Raw genomic sequence first — 19437 nt, forward strand, 5'->3', positions numbered from 1 at the left:
TCATTTGGAAAGCAAAGTCACACCTAGGAAAGCAAAGTCACACCTATGAAAAGATATCCTGTGTAGGCATCTGTTCTTAGACGTGTGTGTGTGTGTGTACACAAGGACATGTGAAGGCCATACATGAAGGTGGTTGTCAACAAGGGCAAGTGGTCATTTCAGAGCGGTGACATATATGGTCTTATTGCACATTCTTCATTATGCTTTTGGTTAGCCATTTTTTCCCATCAAGCATGGTCTATATGTGTTATGAATATAGGTGTATGTAGTTGTACATATTCACATTTTATTAATTTAGATTTGTACCTATTACATACAAACAATTTTTGTTGTGGGAATAATTCTGTGGCTTAAAGATCCCAGTGGGTGAGAAAGAGATATTCCATACTGAACAGCCATAAGTGCACCACACTGTAGGGTGCCTAAGGGAAGTGCAGAGCTCTAAATACGTAGACTAAAAAAAAAAATGATTAATTAAATTAATCAGCTATTCAATTAAGGGAAGTAGGAAGTAAATAATTGATTAATTCCTCATAAAGTGTGAGAGGGAACACAGCAAGCTGAAATGAAAAATGGCAAACAGGGTCAGTGGAGATGGCTTCAGAGTTCCTCCTAAAATTAAAATGAAAACATTCATTTAAAAACAGAGAATGCACACGAAGCAATTTTGGAAACACAAACGAGGCTACAACCGCAAAGCCCGTGGAAGATAAAAGCAGGCAGAGAGACAGAGGTGTGCGTGGCCCAGCGTGGCTCCCGCAGGCGCACGAGTTCCAGGTCCCACCGGTGGTTACTCAACATCTGTCCCCCAGGGACAGGGCAGGTGTGGAGCCCCTAGCAGAGTGTGGTGGGCAGAACTTTGCCAGTCTAGGCCAGGGCTGCTGCAGCCCACGGATGGGCTCTCAGGAGCCCTGTCGGAGCTGTGCCATGCGTTGTCTGAGAAGCCGTCTTTCTGCTCACACCCAGGAAACCCAGGGTGGACTCCCAGGCCCGTCTTGTCCTCACTGCCCCAGGACTCCCTGTCTCTGCATTGTCTGCTGAGAGCACGCACAGAGGAAGCAGTGTGGAATGAGAGGAGTCCAGAGCCGCCAGCACCTCCCCTGCGCCCTGCCTGGCGGGCGGGCGGGCGAGCTGCTGCTTCCTCGTGGAGGCACGTCCCGGGAGAAGCCAGCACATGAATATTTTAAGGATTTCGGCTACTATTGATTTGCGGCCTGTCAGGATCCAGCCGGTTAATTTAATTTGATGCAGGAACATAAGGAATTGTGAGCAAAGCTGGTGTCTGGGCAGGGAAGCAGGACCGGGTCAGTGTGGAGAGAAGACCTCGCCCTGCTGAGGAGAAACGGGAGGCAGCTGACCCCCCCCACCCCCCCGACAGGTTCCAAGGCCGGGAGGGAGGCTCCGCTTCGCCTCAGACGAGGGAAGGGTGGTTTCTGGGTGGAAAATGCCGAATTAGGAAGAGGCTGACCATACCAACAAGATGCTTCAACAGTCTGTACACCAGATATAATTCCTGCCAGTCTGCTCTGCAGATATAATTAGCTTTTTCTTGTCTTGAGGGTTTTTCCTCCCTCCTGCTCGTCCTTTCCCAGAGCGTGGGGTTGGAGGAGTGGGGAGGGGTCGTCCGGTCCTCCGGCTCCCCAGCGGAGACGCCAGCAGACACGCGCGCGTTTCCATCGGCAGGTGAGGGCTCAGTGTCCTCGGTTCCCCTCTGATCGACACTTCTCATCCTTCAGTTACTTTATAGGTTATTTCCCAAGTTCACAAAAGTCAGTAGTCAGGAAAGCTCAGTTGGACTGAAAGTCGCACGGCTCCCGAGTTCTGGTTCTTCCTTCCCACCCTGTAGCCAGGTAGCATGTCCCTGAAGGAGGAAGAGCCCTCTCCTGACAGAGCGTGCCGCCTCCCAGCCTCCCAGCCAAGGAAGCGGTAATGGGTTTGTGCAGGTGGCTTTCAGGTGCAGAGGCTTTGCTTTCAGACAGAAGCTTGGCGCTCCAAACTCCAGCTAACCGAGAAGTCTTTGTTCTTCTGAGATAGGTGAGAAAAGTGTAGTTCTGGGACAGTAAGTTGCCAACTAGGAAGACATTTCCTGAGCAAAATTTAAAATCCAGCTAGGCGGCTCTCCCCCTTTTAATGTGGCCTTGGCTCTAAGCATGGTGGGGCGCCGCTTCCTGAGTGATGGCCTGTCTGTGACATCAGCGACAGCAGTCACTGTCCTGCGAGTTGATCACAGTCCCTCAGGTGCACAAGGTGGTGAATCAGGACCCAGGACTGCCGCGAGGAGCTGAGAGGGGGCCTCATGCAGCCACCAGGAAGTGAGTTCCTTTGGCACCCAGAGGGATTTGAGGGGAACTTGCCCCAGGCTGTAGGTGTGGTCCCAGCAAGTGGACACCAGGATTTAGCTCTGTGAGCCATGGAGCAGGAGACCAGCTAAGCCAGCAGTTCTGATCCCTGGGGACTAAGAGGAGCCAGTTGTTGGTTTTCAGCTGCTAAACGTGTGGTATTTGCAGCTCGGCAACAAAAAAGCCGTGCACTGCCCAGAAGCAGGAAGACATCTTGTGGATTCACTGTTCTGATTTGTCTCTAACAGACTGCATGAGGGTGCTTCAGAAGTTCATAGAAAAGTGCGAAGAAAAAAAGATGTTTATGCAAAAAGTCTGGAAATACGTGCATAGTTTTGTCATAATACACAAAAATTTTCCATGAGGGTTTTGAAGATTGCTCACATATCCAGGCCCTTATTTGATTACTACTCACTATTAAATACTTTGTCAGTATGTGTTCTGCACTCCCTGAGGTCAGCAGGAAGAGCCTCTCCATGCTGACACCAGCCACATAATCCTCCCAGGAGCTCCGAGAGACATCTTTTACCCTGGAGAGAATGGGGCCTGGCTGGGGCTGGGGTCTCACCATCCTATCCCCTCCACTTTGGGTGCTCTTGGCCTGCGTGCACCACCTGTAGACCCAGGTGCACCAGCTCCTCCTTATTCAGGGGCCGTATGCTCTCTGCCCTGGCTGGGGGTTCAGAGGCCATGTGTGTCCTGGCGTTTGCTGTTCGATTTTTTCCCACAGCACCAAGGGGCATTTGAGGAAAGATGCTGGCCAAATCCATCAGGCTGCCTCAATCAGAGGGTCAGTCCCTGGGTCCAGGTTCACCTGTGAGCTGGGCTGCTCTGAGAAGCCTGCTGAGGGCGCTCAGGAGAAGCAGGGAGATGTGAAGAGAGAGGTTTGAGCTGCTGACAAGAGTCCAGGTGTCCAGAGGCGTGATGTTGTGGTTGCCTGCCAAGGGGAGAGCAGCTGTCCTTAAAATGTTGTCAGCACAACCCTGTACCTCCCGTGGAGAGAGTAGTGGGCTTAGAGGGGAGATGCGGGGTGGGGGGGCATATGTGCAAAGTTAAGATTCCACTTGGGATGCCCGTGTTCAACACCAGAGTGCCTGGGTTTGAGTCCCTTCCCGTGATTCCAGCTTCCTGCTGATGTACACTCTGTGAGGCAGCAGTGGTGGCCCAAGTCAGTGGATCCCTGCCACCGATGTAGGAGACCTGGGTGGAGTGCTGGGCAGGCGTTGACTTGGCTGTTGCATGCGTCCGGGGGTGAACCAGTGGATGAGAGTGCGCGTGCTCACTTGCTTGCTCCCTCCCTTTCTGCCATATTTATATGGTGTGCTATGGCGTGCATGTGCACCCCCCCACACACACACAGGAGAGCCACCTGAGGAAGGCCACCGTGCTGGGTGACTGTAACCCCACTTCTGCTGTCTACCTGCATGGTAACTCAGGTTCCCTTGTGGTCTCCGGGGAGATGCTGTCAGCTCTCTCCCTTCACACCTGTACTAGCTGCTGGGCCTCAGTCCGGGGGCTTCTCCCACCCTGAGCCGGCAGCCACACCTGTGGAACACAGTGCTGGGGAGGTGGTGTGCGTGCTGTCAGAGCTGACGTATGAGCCAGATGGTCCTGCGGGATTAGCCCAGTGCCCTGCTTCTCTATTTCCCTTCACTACACCATGAACTTCCCAGGTGAACTTGAACCCTTGTCTCCCAGCACCTGATGTAAGTCCTAAGAGAAACCTCTTTGATGTCAGCCTTTCTCACCTGGAGTCAGCACAGATGTGAGGTGAGGGCTGTGGGGCCATTGTGTGGGTCAGGGGCAGTGCTTTCTGAGGGTCGGCATGTCCTGGGGTGCTGTAGTGTTAGTCCCTTCTCTTAGAGGATGGGATCTGGTTGCCAGTGGGACCGAGCATGCTCTGTGCTTCCTGGATGTGTCCGAGGGTAGTAGCCACTTTGTTGTCTTCTCTAGTCTCAACGCGGGGACAGAAAACCACTTTCCTCTTTGTGAGTTCCTTCCCCAGGGCCTCTCCACGTGGCGTCTCTGCAACACTGAAGAGCCTTTGCCAGCAGAGCTGAGCTGTGCAGATGGCTTTTACTGCACACGTGGAGGATACGGTCTAACACCATCCCTGCTTTGTATTTATTTAGCAACATCGTGTGCTGCACTGGGAATGTCTATTGCAGACAGACAGCTTTAGGTTCCAGGGAAGGGTGCTGCCAGTGCTGGTGACCCATGATTGGAGGCGAGGGGCTCTGCCCAGCCAGCCCTCCCTGATGCCCTCAGAACACAGGGCTGGGAGGCCCTTCTCGTGGCTTTTCTCCGTGGCTCCCTGTGCCTGACACCAGATCAAGTCAAAGGGGCAGACTGGGAGTCCTGGTTGGTGCCTAAATGCAGTATCATTTCCCTTCTCTTTGGACAGTCCTACACCTCTGATTCCCATGGGACTCGGCTGAAGTACAGTGCAGTGCGTGTCGACACCTGGGGTTCTGAGTACCTGCAGATGCCAGGTGGGATGTAGGCTCGGGACAGCCCACAGCCACGACTGGAGCATCGGCCCCTTCTGCACCATCACCACTACCACGAACCCTGCAAATGTGACACACTCTTAAGTGAATAGGACATTTCACTCCCACCTACCATCCTAGAGGAGATCGCTGTCTTACCAGTCCTGTGTATGAGGAGAGACATGTGGGTTCTGAGTTTGGGTGTGGAGTCAGCTTGGGAGGCTGCTGGAGGCTGTCCACCAAGTTTCCAGGCTCCCTTTCTACTGCAAGCGTTGTGGATGTCTGCCTGCACACAGGCTGCATTCTTGGGCTGATCACTGGTCTCTGATGGTTTTTTTCCTCTTTCCTTTACATTAGGATATGTCAGGTCAATTTGGGAATTTTCTGGAATTTAATGTTTAATTTTGGACATGTTTTAGTAAATGCATGGGAATACACCAAGTGATTCCAGCATTGTGTATTTGCGACTTGTGCCCATTGGCCTCCATTTGGAGAAGTTTGTGCAACATGCAGATAACATGCTGCTTAGTACCCTTGTGGGCCGAGATTCCATCTTTGTTGTTGCTGTGCAGGGCCTGGTACAGCAGGGATTACAACACTGATTGCTAAATAGGTAAGTGTTGGAGTCCCAGCAGGCGGAGTCAGAATTTGAGTTCTAATTTTGGTGTCATCTATTTCTATTGCATGAAGTTTGACAAGTTTTTTTTTAAAGATTTATTTATTTATTTAAGTTAGATGGAGAGAGAGAGAGGAGAAAAGGCAGAAGTCGGGGTGAGAGAGAGTAGTGAGAGAGAGAGAGACAAAAACGAGAAAAGAGAAAGAGAAAATACCTTCCATCCTCTGGTTCGCTCTCCAGATGGCCCTAACAGCCCTGGGCTGGGCCAGGCTGTAGTCAGGAGCCAGGAGTTTCTTCCAGGTCTCCCACATGGGAGGCAGGCGTCCAGACACTTGGGCTGGCTTCTGCTGCCTTTCTCAGGCCATCAGCTGGGAGCTGGTTTGGAAGTGGAGCAGCCAGGACACAAAATGGTGCCCATCTAGGATGCTGGCATCACAGGCGGCAGCTTTATGCATGATGCCACAGTGCTGCCTGCCATTCGCAAGGCTCTGTTAATTTTCAACAGAATGTTGGGGTATTTATTTATCATTTATGAACTGCTTTTCTTCAAGTACAAATTAAATTAGAAAAAGGAAGGTAAAATTGAGGCAAGCAGCTCAGCTGCAGGAGTGCAGGAGTGGGATGCTGACTGTGGGGTGTCCCCACCAACCCTGAGCTTTTGGCCCAGGAATGTGGAAGGGCGTGTGCTTCCCAGGGCTCCAAGTGGTTCTGAGGTTTCTTGAAGTTGTGTTCATAAAGATGGTGGTGTTTTTGCACGATGCTGGCTTCTCCATTTTTGTCCACGCTTGATATTTCTGCCTTATTTGGACTGTTTTGACCAGCTTGATTAATAAAGTCAGATAAACCAAGAAACAAGAAACTAACACAAAAAGAAGTCTGAGTGCCTGACTCAGGGACTTTGGTGGTCCATGGCTTCACAGCCCGAGTTCCCAGGTGAACACCCAGCTGGGACTCGGGCAGGTGTGCAGGTGGCCTACTGAACGCTGCTAAGCTTTGTTGCCAAAGCTGAGTGAAAGGAGGGTCTTGTGTTCCTGGAAAACTGGTGGTCTCTGAGTGGGTCTCAGGGCTGGATTGATACTCTGTGGAAAGAAGGATGAGAAGGGGGGACTTGGTCTCCAGATGTGAGCAGGGGAAGCATGAGATGGGGCACCTGAGCTCATGGGGTGCTTTGGACCCTGAGGTTCTGCAGAGCAGCTCCTGGGCCATCCTGTGCCAGCCTGGGGCCTGAGCTGGGAGCTTCAAGGTGATGTCACTGACACACCATCACCATTTGTACTTACCTAGACGTGTCAGAGATGCGCGACCAAAGGCAACCATGACATACTGGGTGCCATAACCTCACCGGGCTGCCATAATATATACAGTCTCTTCAGGAGCAAACTTCATCCTGTGGCACGTGGCTATATGTTTTTTTCTTATAAAATTTGGGTGTTATTAGCACATTGTATGCTAACATTTTCTCTATAATTTGAGGTCATATACACATGAGTAATGGTTTTTTTGGGTCTTAGTTTACTAGACCTGCCCTAAGAGCACCACCAGCCAATGGCTTCAACACTGGCAATTTCTCCTCTTGTGGCCCTGCAGCCCATTGTCTGAGATTTGGCTTGAGCAGAGCCACACTTCCTGCAAGGCTCAGGGAGGTTGTGCCCAGGCTGCTTCTCCGGCTCCTGGCAGTTCTGTGGCCCGTGACATCTGGACTCCAGTGTTCACACGGCATTCCGCATGTGATCGAACTTCCGCTCCATGTAAGGTCAACAGTCACACTGGATTAGGGGCCCTCACTACTCCAGTAGGACCTCATCTTAACTGCAATGACCCTGTTTCCTGATGAAATCACCACTGAGCCAAGGGGTCAGCTCTTCAGCATAACAGTTTGGAGGTTCACAGTTCTGTTCCTAACAGCAAGTGGACATTCCTTCCTGGTGACCCTGAACTCTCTCTGCTGTCTGACCTTCTCTCATATTCATCCCACAGCCACATCCTTCCTGGGATATGGGCCGTCCTCTGCCTGGGGGTGAAGTTCTTGTTGCTGCCTGCTGCTGCCTGGTTCAGGTTTGGTTCTCTCCATTCATGTTGGAGATCACTGCCAAACATTTGTGGAAAATGGAATGGAAAAAGGTACGTTTATTTTGGTACAAAAAGCTTAGAAATATGTACTTTTTAAAAAAAATAGTATTTTCCATGAACTTTTTTAAGTTGATGGGTCCTCTTCCTGGGGCTTTCTTTGAAGCTTACATCTCCCCAGGCCAATGGCCAGAGCAAAGGTATGCACAGTTTTCCTGAGTGTTGCCACACAGATTTCCAACATCATCCTCTGGTCAGAAAATCTGATTTTGTTCATTTGCTTGCATCCTCGCCAGCACTGGAATTGCTCAGGTTTTTAAAAGTTTGGTTTTGCCTGAAGGCAAACATACCTATCTCTTCTTTCTGGCCTCTGGGGGAAGTCCTGTGTCATTTCCTTTGATCCTATCGATCCTTTGCATTTTGTCTTTCCCGAGCTGCCTGTTCATGCATCTTGCCCATTTTTTACAGGTTGGTTTCCATGCTTAATAATGCCTTTTCTATTTTATATGAATGTCTTGGGAAAATTTTTGGATAAAAAATTTACTGTGCTGGCAGAAAATGATTTCTTAGTAAAATATTTTGAATTTTCTTGTATTGAGCAGTAATGTCGTATGCATAGCCTGTTTGATATTTGGGCTTAATAAAAGTAAAATTTTGGCTTATTGGAATTTTATTTCTTTGATAAATATGTTAGAGTTGGGAAGAGTGGGAAATGTTTATAGGTGATCATTTTAGAGAACTGCATTTTAATTCTAAGTGCAGTCAGTGACTTCCCTGCCGTGGAGAGTTTTGCACTGTGAAGACTTCATGTAGATGTGTGGTGGGACTTGTAGCTCATACCCATATCTAGCATCCTCAAAGTGGATGCTCCCTCCTGGGTCTTTGTGTTTCTGAAAGGGCAGACCTGCTCAGAGCGCCCTGACAGTGCAGCCACTCCCATTCTTCAGCTGTGACTGATACAAGTGAAGCGAATTGCCTTATTGCTCCGGCTTATTTGCTGGGCAGCCTGACCATGGCGGATGGCCCACATTCCCTGCCACGCCATTCTCCCTGAGCTGTGTGGCCTGCTATGTGGCTGATGCCTGGGTAGCCAGTTTGTGAGAGTGGGTCCTTGGCAGATTTTTCATGTTTTGGGAGGAGATGACTGAGGGTGGTGGTTCTGGCCCACCCTGATTGTCTGCATGCTGTTCTGGGTGTGCAGAATGAGATACATGGTTCCATGGAACTGCTGGGACTCGAGTCCCTTCCCAAGGAATGCACTCAAGTGTACCAGAGCCTTGAAAATGGTTAAAGACCCTGGCTGCCACTAACTGGTTGCTGTGGCTTTTATGAGACCGTGTGCCCAGCCAAAGACCCCAATCCCTGCTGGTCACTAGCTTCTGTCATTTCCTGTATTAAACAAATCATGAATAATACTTTCTAGGAGACTGAGAAATTCTAGGGTATAGCATCCCCGTGGCGGGTGTGGGTTTATTGCCACTTGGCATTGGAAGGAAGGCATTGGTTTGGCAGTGTGGGAGAGGAAACAGACATGGATCAGGATGTGCACTCACCAGTGTTAAGCAATCTGCACGTTGGAGATGCAGATGCAGCCTGAATGAGGGAAACAGGGTGGGGTGCTATGGCAGGAGGTGGCGATCACAGTAGGAGCTCACACACAAGTAAGTGGGCAGTGGAGAAACATCTATCTTCCCATTTGCTGGGACTTGAGACGAAAGTTTCAGAGAACAGATTCTGAAGAATCTGACTTCTGGGGAATAGATTAGGGTCTGGTGACATGAAATACGATGGGTCTGGACCATTAAACTTTGAGAAATATTCTTAGCACCTGTTTCTTGGCATTGCAAAATGTTTGTAGCCCAATACTTTTGGCTCTGATGGAATGGACTGCGATGTTTCAATCTCAGGAGAGCAGATTAAAGTGGAGGCACAGATGAAACTCCAGGTCTGCTGTATGACTCTGGACAAGTTATCCATGCATCTTCAAATTGCTTGCCTTGTCTGTAACTAAGAAAATAGTACCTTCCTCCCCGTACTGTGAAAACTAAACAGCATAAATAGACAGGTGAGCGTTTCGTCCACTGGAAAGGAGTAAACACTAGCAAGGTAGCCACATGTCTGGATCCGACTGGTTCTTTCACAAATGGTAGAGTTAGGAAAGGCATCCCCAGACTCTCCAGCATCTCTCTTTTTAAGTTTCATGTTTAGCAAAAATAATGCATGCACACAGCTTGAGAAATAAGACACAGATTGAGGACTCCTTATCAAGATGCTTGGGACCAGAAATATTTCAGATTTCAGATTTCTAAAAAGTGAAATTAAAAGATAAGTTTATTTTGGTACAAAAGCTTTTGAAATGCATGTATAGTTATTTCATAATGTGCATTTTTATGAACTTTTTGAAGACTCCTTATATGTGTAGATTTCAAGTTTCTTTTTTGACACATAAATCATTCTCTGGATACTTGTGGAAGTCCCAGCATATCTGCATATGCACCACGAGCTACCTTGGGGAGGGGGCTGAATGTGCAATTCACTTGTGTTTCATGTGTACCTTACATACATAACCCAAAGGTGATTTTACTGCGCTTTAAAAATATTGCGCATTAGACAAAGTTTCATGATGTAGACTTTTCATTTTGGATCTTGGAGCAGTTTGGATTTTAGATTTGTGATGCTCAGTCTGAGACATACTTGGACATCACATACCCAGACGAGACCTTACTGGTGTGATCGCACCTCCCTTTCACCCAGATCTGCTCCTGGGAAGAGACAGTGTGCAGCCCTTCAGGGAGTTTTCCTGTGTTACTGGGTGGAATGCAGTGTTGCTGTGAATAGCTCACTGACTTTGCACATTGGTTTTTTACTTTTCTCTCATGTGTGAGGATTCAACTCTCCTTTTCTACCTCTTCCTAGCTCTCTTTCTTCCAGGATTACTGTCACATTATTTCAGTTAAGCTAGTGATCAGTGTGTATTGCTAACTGTGTGAATTCTTCCTTGCAGATTCACGAAGTGTATTGTAGGTATACCCTGCTTTCATCTTGTCTTGGATTAATGCGGTCATTGTTCCTCCTTGTGTTATCATCCTATTTAATGCGTTTTCTAACTGTGTGCACATTGATTTTGGTAGAACCAAGTAGTAGACCAGGCTTATGTTGTTCCTGTTATAGGTTTCCATATTTCCTTATTGGCTGCATCACCTCCTCCTGCTTTTCATTTTCTCAACAAGTATCCTCGCGTCTGGATGAGCCATGACGAGCTCTAGGCATCTGGAGCCCTCTGTCCTCGGCACCATCTGTTGGGAATACAAGACTTCCTCTGCTCTTCTGGGTTGAATCTATTTCCTGCAGCTCTTTCTCCATTTATTTTTTTATTTTGCTGGATCACACCCTCCAATGACTTCCAAAGAGAAGGAAATGGAAGGTAATGCTTTTGCATTGTCCTACATCTCAAAATATCTTTGATCAGTCGCACACTAGGTTGGGAGCTTGGCTGGACAGAGAGCTCCTTTAGGACTTTTAGTTCAGCATTGGCTGTCAGGGAGTGTGATCAGTCTGGATTTGTAACTCAGAGTCATTGAGAAATCCCAGCTCATTCTGATTCTCCTGCTTTGGATATGATAGGGATGCTGCTTTCGCTCCCGCACATTCTCTGAAATTCTTTCAACATCATTTCCTTTACCTTGAATCCTCTGCGGTATCATTAAGATGTCCAGTCTTGTATGCTTTTCCAGCCCTGTGCTGGGCACTGCAGTAGCCATTCTACCTCATGCTTCATATTTTAAATATGAGAAATTTTCTTGAATTGATGTTTCCCTAATAACTTTCACTTGTGTTCTTGGTCTCATTTTTGGAAACCTTCCTTTTTATGCTTTTCAGAGGCTGGACCTCTTGGATTAGTCAGTTTCATCCCTAATATTCTCATATAATTCCATCCTTTTTTATTATTTTTTGAGTGATTTCTTTAAATTTATCTTCCAACTATTTATTAAAGTTGTATATTGATGTTAATTATATTTTTAATTGTGATATTTTCCCCTATTCTCCAGTGTTCCTGACTTACATACAATATAGATGGAGTATTTGACCCTAACGCTGAAGACATTAACACACATCTGAAATTTCCTTCTGTTCTCTACACTGTCACCTTCCCATGCTTTGGATTTTTCTCTCCTGTCGGAGTCTTTTCTTACGTTTCTGTGCTGTACCTCTGCATCTCTTTTCTGATTCCTGTCTGTGTGTCCATCCATATTTATCTATGTATCACTGTGACTGGGTCAGAGGATGCTTATTCCGGTCAGATATGACTTCTGGGTGTGTCTGTGGGGACATTAGCCTTAGGGTGGATAGATGAGTATGGCAGATGACCCTCCCTTGTGTGGGTGGGCATCACCCCAATCTCTAGGGACCAATACAGGAAACAGTGCAGGAATGTATATCTCCCTGGCTCCTTGCCTGACTGCTTGAGTTGGGACATCAGCCTGCTCCTGCCCTTGGTCCTCCTGGTCCTCACCTTCAGACTTGGCCAACATGTGCACCATTGTCACCTTAGTCCTCACCTTTGGACTTGGTCAACATCTGCACCATTGGTCATCACTTTCAGACCTGGTTGGAATCCACTGTTGGTCCCTAGGTCCCCAGCCCTGGACCGCAGCACTGCCCTTCCTGGTTCCCCTGCTTGTCCCTGGCAGATCACGGGACTTCCCAGCCTGTACCATCACATGTGCCCGTTTCTTATGATCAGTCTCATGTTATGTGCGTATGCACTTCACAGAGTTTGAGGCTGGGTGTTGTGGCACAGCAGGTTAAGCTGCTGCTTGGAATGCCTTTATTCCATATTGGAGTGCCTGGAATTGAGCCCTACTTGTGATCCAGCTCCCTACTAATGTGCTTGGGAGTCAGCAGATGGTGAACCAAGTACTTGGACCCTTGACACCCATGTGAGAGGCCTGGATGGAGTTCCTGGCACCTGGCTTCATTCTGGCCCAGCCCTGGCTGTTGTGGAAATTTGGGGTGTGAACCAGCAGATGGAAGACTCCTCTCTCTGTCTCTCTGCCTTTCCTTTTTTTTTAATTTAGTAAATATAAATTTCCAAGGTACAGTTTATGGTTTACATTGGCTCCCCCCCCCCCCCATAATTTCCCTCCCACTCCCATTCCATTCACATCAAGATTCATTTTCTTTTCTTTTTTTTTTTTTTAATTCATAGGCTTTTATTGGGGTTCCGCTCCCGGGTGAGGTTCCCCGGTCCCAACAGAGCAACAGAGCGGGGCCAGGGAAGTCATTGATTTTCAATTATCTTTATATACAGAAGATCGATTCAGTATATATTAAGTAAAGATTTCATCAGTTTGCACCCACACAGAAACACAAAGTGTAAAAATACTGTTTGAGTACTAGTTATAGCATTACTTCACATTGGACAACACATTAAGGACAGATCCCACATGAGAAGTAAGTACACAGTGACTCCTGTTGTTGACTTAACAATTTGACACTCTTGTTTATGGCATCAGTAATCTCCCTAGGCTCTAGTCATGAGTTGCCAAGGCTATGGAAGCCTTTTGAGTTTGCCGACTTTGATCTTATTCCAACAGGATCATAGTCAAAGTGGAAGTTCTCTCCTCCCTTCAGAGAAAGGTACCTCCTTCTTTGATGGCCCCGTTCTTTCCACTGGGATCTCACTAGCAGAGATCTTTCATTTAGGTCTTCTTTTTTTTTTTCCAGAGTGTCTTGGCTTTCCATTGCCTAAAATACTCTCATGGGCTCTTCAGCCAGATCCGAATGCCTTTAGGGCTGATTCTGAGGCCAGAGTGCTAGTTAGGACATCTGCCATTCTATGAGTCTGCTGTGTATCCCGCTTCCCACGTTGGATCGTTCTCTCCCTTTTTGATTCTATCAGTTAGTACTAGCAGACACTAGTCTTGTTTGTGTGATCCCTTTGACTTTTAGACCTATCAATGTGATCAATTGTGAACTGAAGTTGATCACTTGGAATAGTGAGATGGCATTGGTACATGCCACCTTGATGGGATTGTATTGGAATCCCCTGGCACATTTCTAACTCCACCATTTGGGGCAAGTCCGATTGAGCATGTCCTAAATTGTACATCTCCTCCCTCTCTTATTCCCACTCTTATATTTAACAGGGATCACTTTTCAGTTAAAATTTCAACACCTAAGAATAATTGTGTGTTAATTACAGAGTTCAACCAATAGTACTAGAACAAAAAAATACTAAAATGGATAAAGTATTACATTGTACTTCAACAGTCAGGACAAGAGCTGATCAAGTCACTGTTTCTCATAGTGTTCATTTCACTTCAACAGGGTTCCCTTTTGGTGCTCAGTTAGTTGTTGCCAATCAGGGAGAACATATGATATTTGTCCCTTTGGGACTGGCTTAATTCACTCAGCATAATGTTTTCCAGATTCCTCCATCTTGTTGCAAATGACTGGGTTTCATTGTTTTTGACTGATGTATAGTATTCTATAGAATACATGTCCCATAATTTCTTTATCCAGTCCACTATTGATGGGCATTTGGGTTGGTTCCAGGTCTTAGCTATTGTGAATTGAGCTGCAATAAACATTAAGGTGCAGGCAGCTTTTTTGTTTGCCATTTTAATTTCCTTTGGGTAAATTCCAAGGAGTGGGATGGCTGGGTTGAATGGTAAGATTATATTCAGGTTTCTGAGGAATCTCCAGACTGACTTCCATAGTGGCTTTACCAGTTTACATTCACACCAACAGTGGGTTAGTGTCCCTTTTTCCCCACATCCTTGCCAGCATCTATTGTTGGTAGATTTCTGAATGTGAGCCATTCTAACCGGGGTGAGGTGAAACCTCATTGTGGTTTTGATTTGCATTTCCCTGATTGCTAGTGATCTTGAACATTTTTTCATGTGTCTGTTGGCCCTTTGGATTTCCTCTTTTGAAAAATGTCTATTGAGGTCCTTGGCCCATCTCTTAAGTGGGTTGTTTGTTTTGATGTTGTGGAGTTTTTTGATTTCCTTGTAGATTCTGGTTATCAACACTTTATCTGTTTCATAGTTTGCAGATATTTTTTCCCATTCTGTAGGTTGCCTCTTCACTTTGCTGACTGTTTCTTTTGAAGTACAGAAACTTCTCAATTTGATGCAATCCCAAATGTTAATTTTGGCTTTGACTGCCTGTGCTTCTGGGGTCTTTTCTAGGAAGTCTTTGCCATTACCTATATCTTGCAGGGTTTCTCCAATGCTCTCTAATAATTTTATGGTGTCCGGTCATAGATTTAAGTCTTTAAACCATGTTGAGTGAATTTTTGTGTAAGGTGTAAGGTAGGGGTCTTGCTTCATGATTCTGCACGTGGAAAACCAGTTTTCCCAGCACCATTTATTGAATAGACTGTCCTTACTCCAGGGATTGGTTTTAGATCCTTGATCAAATATAAGTTGGCTGTAGATGTTTGGATTGATTTCTGGTGTTTCTATTCTGTTCCATTGGTCTATCCATCTGTTTCTGTTCCATTACCATGCTGTTTTGATTACAACTGCCCTGTGGTATGGCCTGAAATCTGGATTGTGATGCCTCCGGCTTTGTTTTTGTTGTACAAGATTGCTTTAGCTGTTCAAGGTCTCCTGTGCCTCCATATGAATCTCAGAATCATTTTTTCTAGATCTGAGAAGAAGGTCTTTGGTAGTTTGATTGGTATTGCATTGAATGCATAAATTGCTTTTGGGAGAATGGACATTTTGATGATATTGATTCTTCCAATCCGTGAGCATGGAGGATTTTTCCATTTTTTGGTATCCTCTTCTATTTCTTTCTTTAAGGTTTTGTAATTTTCATCATAGAAATCTTTAATCCTTGGTTAAGTTTATTCCAAGGTATTTGATTGTTTTTGTAGCTATTGTGAATGGGATTGATCTTAGAAGTTCTTTCTCAGCCATGGCATTGCCTGTGTATACAAAGGCTGTTGATTTTTGTGCATTGATTTTATATCCTGCTACTTTGCCAAACTCTTCTAAGAGTTCCAATAGTCTCCTAGTAGAGTTCTTTGGATCCCCTAAATAAAGAATCATATCATCTGCAAAGAGGGATAGTTTGAGTTCTTCCTTCCCAATTTGTATCCCTTTAATTTCTTTTTCTTGCCTAATAGCTCTGGCTAAAACTTCAAGAACTATATTGAATAGCAGTGGTGAGAGTGGGCATCCCTGTCTGGTACCAGATCTCAGTGGAAATGCTTCCAACTTTTCCCCATTCAATAGGATGTTGGCCGTGGGTTTTTCATAAATTGCGTTGATTGTATTGAGGAATGTTCCTTCCATACCCAGTTTGCTTAGAGTTTTCATCATGAAAGGGTATTGTATTTTATCAAATGCTTTCTCTGCATCTATTGAGATAATCATATGGTTTTTCTTTTGCAGTCTGTTAATGTGGTGTATCACATTGATTGTTTTGTGCACATTGAACCATGCCTGCATACCAGGGATAAATCCCACTTGGTCTGGGTGGATGATCTTTCTGATGTGTTGTTGCATTCTATTGGCGAGAATTTCATTGAGGATTTTTGCATCTATGTTCATCAGGGATATTGGTCTGTAATTCTCTTTCAGTGCTGCATCTTTTTCCTGCTTAGGAATTAAGGTGATGCTGGCTTCATAGAAAGAATTTGGGAGGATTCCCTCTTCCTCGATTGTTCTGAATAGTTTGAGAAGAATTGGAGTCAGTTCTTCTTTAAATGTCTGGTAGAATTCAGCAGTGAATCCATCTGGTCCTGGGCTTTTCTTTGTTGGGAGGGCCTTTATTACTGTTTCAATTTCTGTCTCAGTTATGGGTCTGTTTAGGTTTTCGATGTCTTCCTGGTTCAATTTAGGTAGGTTGCATGTGTCCAGGAATCTATCCATTTCTGATAGGTTTCCCTGTTTGCTGGCATACAAGTCCTTGTAGTAATTTCTGATGATTTTTTTTATTTCTGTGGTATCTGTTGTTACGTTTCCTTTTTCATCTCTGATTTTATTGATTTGGGTCTTTTCTCTTCTTTTTTTAGTTAGTTGGGCCAATGGGGTGTCAATTTTGTTTATTTTTTCAAAAAACCAGCTCCTCGTTTGGCTGATTTTTTATAATTTTTTTGGATTCAATCCTGTTGATTTCTTCTCTGATTTTAATTATTTCTGAAGAGAAATAGTAGGAGAAGTCCTACTAGATTTGTGTCTGGTTTGCTGCAGATTTTCTAGATCCTTGAGATGCATTGAAAACTCATCTATTTGGTGCCTTTCCAATTTCTTGATGTACGCACCTGTTGATATAAACTTTCCTCTTAACACTGCTTTTGCTGTATCCCATAAATTTTGGTATGTTGTGCTGTTATCCTCATTTACCTCCAGAAAATTTTTGATTTCTCTTTTAATTTCTTCTATGACCCATTGTTCATTCAGGAGCATGTTGTTCAATCTCCATGTGTTTGCATATGCTCTAGGGATTCCTGAGTTGCTAATTTCCAACTTCATTCCTTTATGGTCTGAGAAGCTGCATCATATGATTCTAATTCTTTTGAATTTGCTGAGACTTGCTTTATGGCCTAGTATGTGGCCAGTCCTAGAGAAGGTTCCATGTACTGCTGAGAAGAATGTAAAATCTTTAGCTGTAGGATTGAAAGTTCTGTATATATCTGTTAGATCCATTTGGGCTATAGTGTCGTTTAAATCTACTGTCTCCTTGTTGATTTTTCGTCCTGTTGATCTGTCTATTTCTGAGAGTGGAGTATTGAAGTCCCCCAGTACTATTGTATTGGAGTCTAAGTCTCCCTTTAAGTCCCTTAACAAATCTTTTAAATAAACTGGTGCCCTGTAGTTAGGTGCATATACATTGATAATCATTATATCTTCCTGTTGAATTGATTCTTGAATCATTATATAGTGCCCCTCTTTGTCTCTCTTAGCAGTTTTTGTGTTAAAGTTTATGTTGTCTGATATTAAGATGGCTATGCCCGCTCTTTTTTCATTTCTGTTGGCATGGTATATCTTTTTCCAGCCTTTCACTTTCAGTCTGTATGGATCTTTGTTGGAAAGATGTGTTTCTTGTAAGCAGCAAATAGATAGGTTTTGTTCCTTAAGCCAATCAGCCAATTGGTGTCTTTTAACTGGACAGTTCAGGCCATTAACGTTCAATGTGAGTTTTGATAAGCGGTAACTTTGCCCTGCCATTTGCCAAAGTTATTTTCTAATATATGCTTTGAATTCCCTGTGATCTTTTACTGTGAGGTTTCCTTCCTTTACCTTCTTTCATATTGATGACCGTGTTTCTGTGTTTCTGTGTGTAACACATCTTTAAGCATCTTTTGCAGGGCTGGACGAGTGGTGACAAATTGTTTCAATTTCTGTTTGCTATGAAAGGTCTTTATTTCACCTCCATTAACAAATGAGAGCTTTGCAGGATATAATATTCTGGGCTGGCAGTTTTTCTCTTAGTACCTGGGCTATATCTCGCCATTCCCTCCTAGCTTGTAGGGTTTTCAATGAGAAGTCAGCTGTGAGTCTAATTGGAGATCCTCTGAGAGTAATCTGACGTTTCTCTCTTACACATTTTAGGATCTTTTCTTTATGTTTCACTGTGGTGAGTTTAATTACAACGTGTTGTGGTAAGGATCTCTTTTGGTCATGTTTATTAGGGGTTCTATGAGCTTCTTGTACTAGGTTGTCTCTGTCCTTCTCCAAACCTGGGAAATTTTCTGCTAGTATCTCACTAAAAAGGCCTTGTAATCCTTTCTCCCTCTCCATGCCTTCAGGAACTCCTAGAACCTGAATGTTGGGTTTTTTAATAGTATCCTGTAGATTCCCGACAATATTTTTTAGATTTCTAATTTCCTCTTCTTTGGTCTGACTGTATCCTTTCCTGTTCTCTGTCTTCTAAGTCCAATATTCTCTCTTCTGCTTCACCCATTCTGTTTTTAAGGCTCTCTAATGTGTTTGTCATTTGATCTATTGAATTCTTCATTTCATTATGATTTCTCATCACTATCACAGTTTCATGTTCTACTGGTTGTTTCATTTCATTTTGATTCCTCCTTAATATTTCATTTTCACATGAGAGATTTTCTATCGTGTCCATTAAGGATTTCTGTAGTTCAAGAATTTGTTTTTGAGAACTTCTTAATGTTCTTATCAATTTTTTGTGATATGTTTCTTGCATTTCTTCTATCTCATCATCTTCATAATCTTGAATTGGAGTGTCTTTTTCATTTGGGGACATCATAGTGTCTTCCTTGTTCTTGTTACCTCAGTTTCTGCATTTGTTTGACATTGTGGAGATATTCTTTGGTTTCTTCACTGTGGTGCTTTTTCTCATTATACTATGACTCTAGATTAAGTGGACTGTCTGCCTTTGATGGATCCTTAGAGGCTGTGATGGGTGTGGCCAGAGAGCTCTGTTTGGTTCTTCAGGTTTAAGGGTGTGCCAAAGGTGACTCACCCAGATTGTTCTCTCACTTGCTCGCTCTCCCTTTCTCTCTTTTTTTTTTTTTGACTCAGTTGGGAAGTAATTCTGCACAGCTGAGTGGAATTGAGGGTGGTTGATGTATGAAATCTGGCCCCTGTGGGTATTCATCTGCTCTACCCCTGGGACCACACAGAGAGTTTATGCAGCCCTCAGTGTGGTCTCAAATCTCTCTGCAGTCTCTCACCAGGTTTCCAAAGTTACCGAGTTTGTGTACTCGGTGAGTTCTCTAGCCGCCCCCCCCCTCAGATTTTCACAGTCTCAGTTCGTTAGCTCCACACTTTCACTAGGTCCTAACCTCCTGTTATTTTTCCCCACCAGAGTCAGGTTTTTCTGCTTGGCTAATGGCGGGCGCCGCTTTACATACGTACAATGGCGCCTGCTCTTTGTCTTGCTCGGCTTTGTAAGGTGAGTGGAGAGAGAGGCTAGTGTCCGTGCTGGTTCCCCTTAT

The 19437-nt window shown here is 45.0% G+C and overlaps 1 long non-coding RNA gene across 3 annotated transcripts in view; it reads left to right on the plus strand.

The window, feature by feature from the left end:
- LOC127487512 (uncharacterized) overlaps nucleotides 1–19437 on the plus strand; it is an 88606-nt gene that overhangs the window by 1400 nt on the left and 67769 nt on the right. For 2 of the 3 annotated variants that reach the window (XR_011386990.1, XR_007914376.2), the window contains exon 3: nucleotides 7422–16077. This is a non-coding gene — a long non-coding RNA (uncharacterized lncRNA). Of the gene's footprint in view, nucleotides 1–7421; nucleotides 16078–19437 lie in introns of those variants that run through there. The other variant, XR_011386989.1, reaches the window with a different exon arrangement.

Source organism: Oryctolagus cuniculus, chromosome 2 (assembly GCF_964237555.1).
Source record: "Oryctolagus cuniculus chromosome 2, mOryCun1.1, whole genome shotgun sequence".
NCBI classification, from domain to species: Eukaryota; Metazoa; Chordata; class Mammalia; order Lagomorpha; family Leporidae; genus Oryctolagus; species Oryctolagus cuniculus.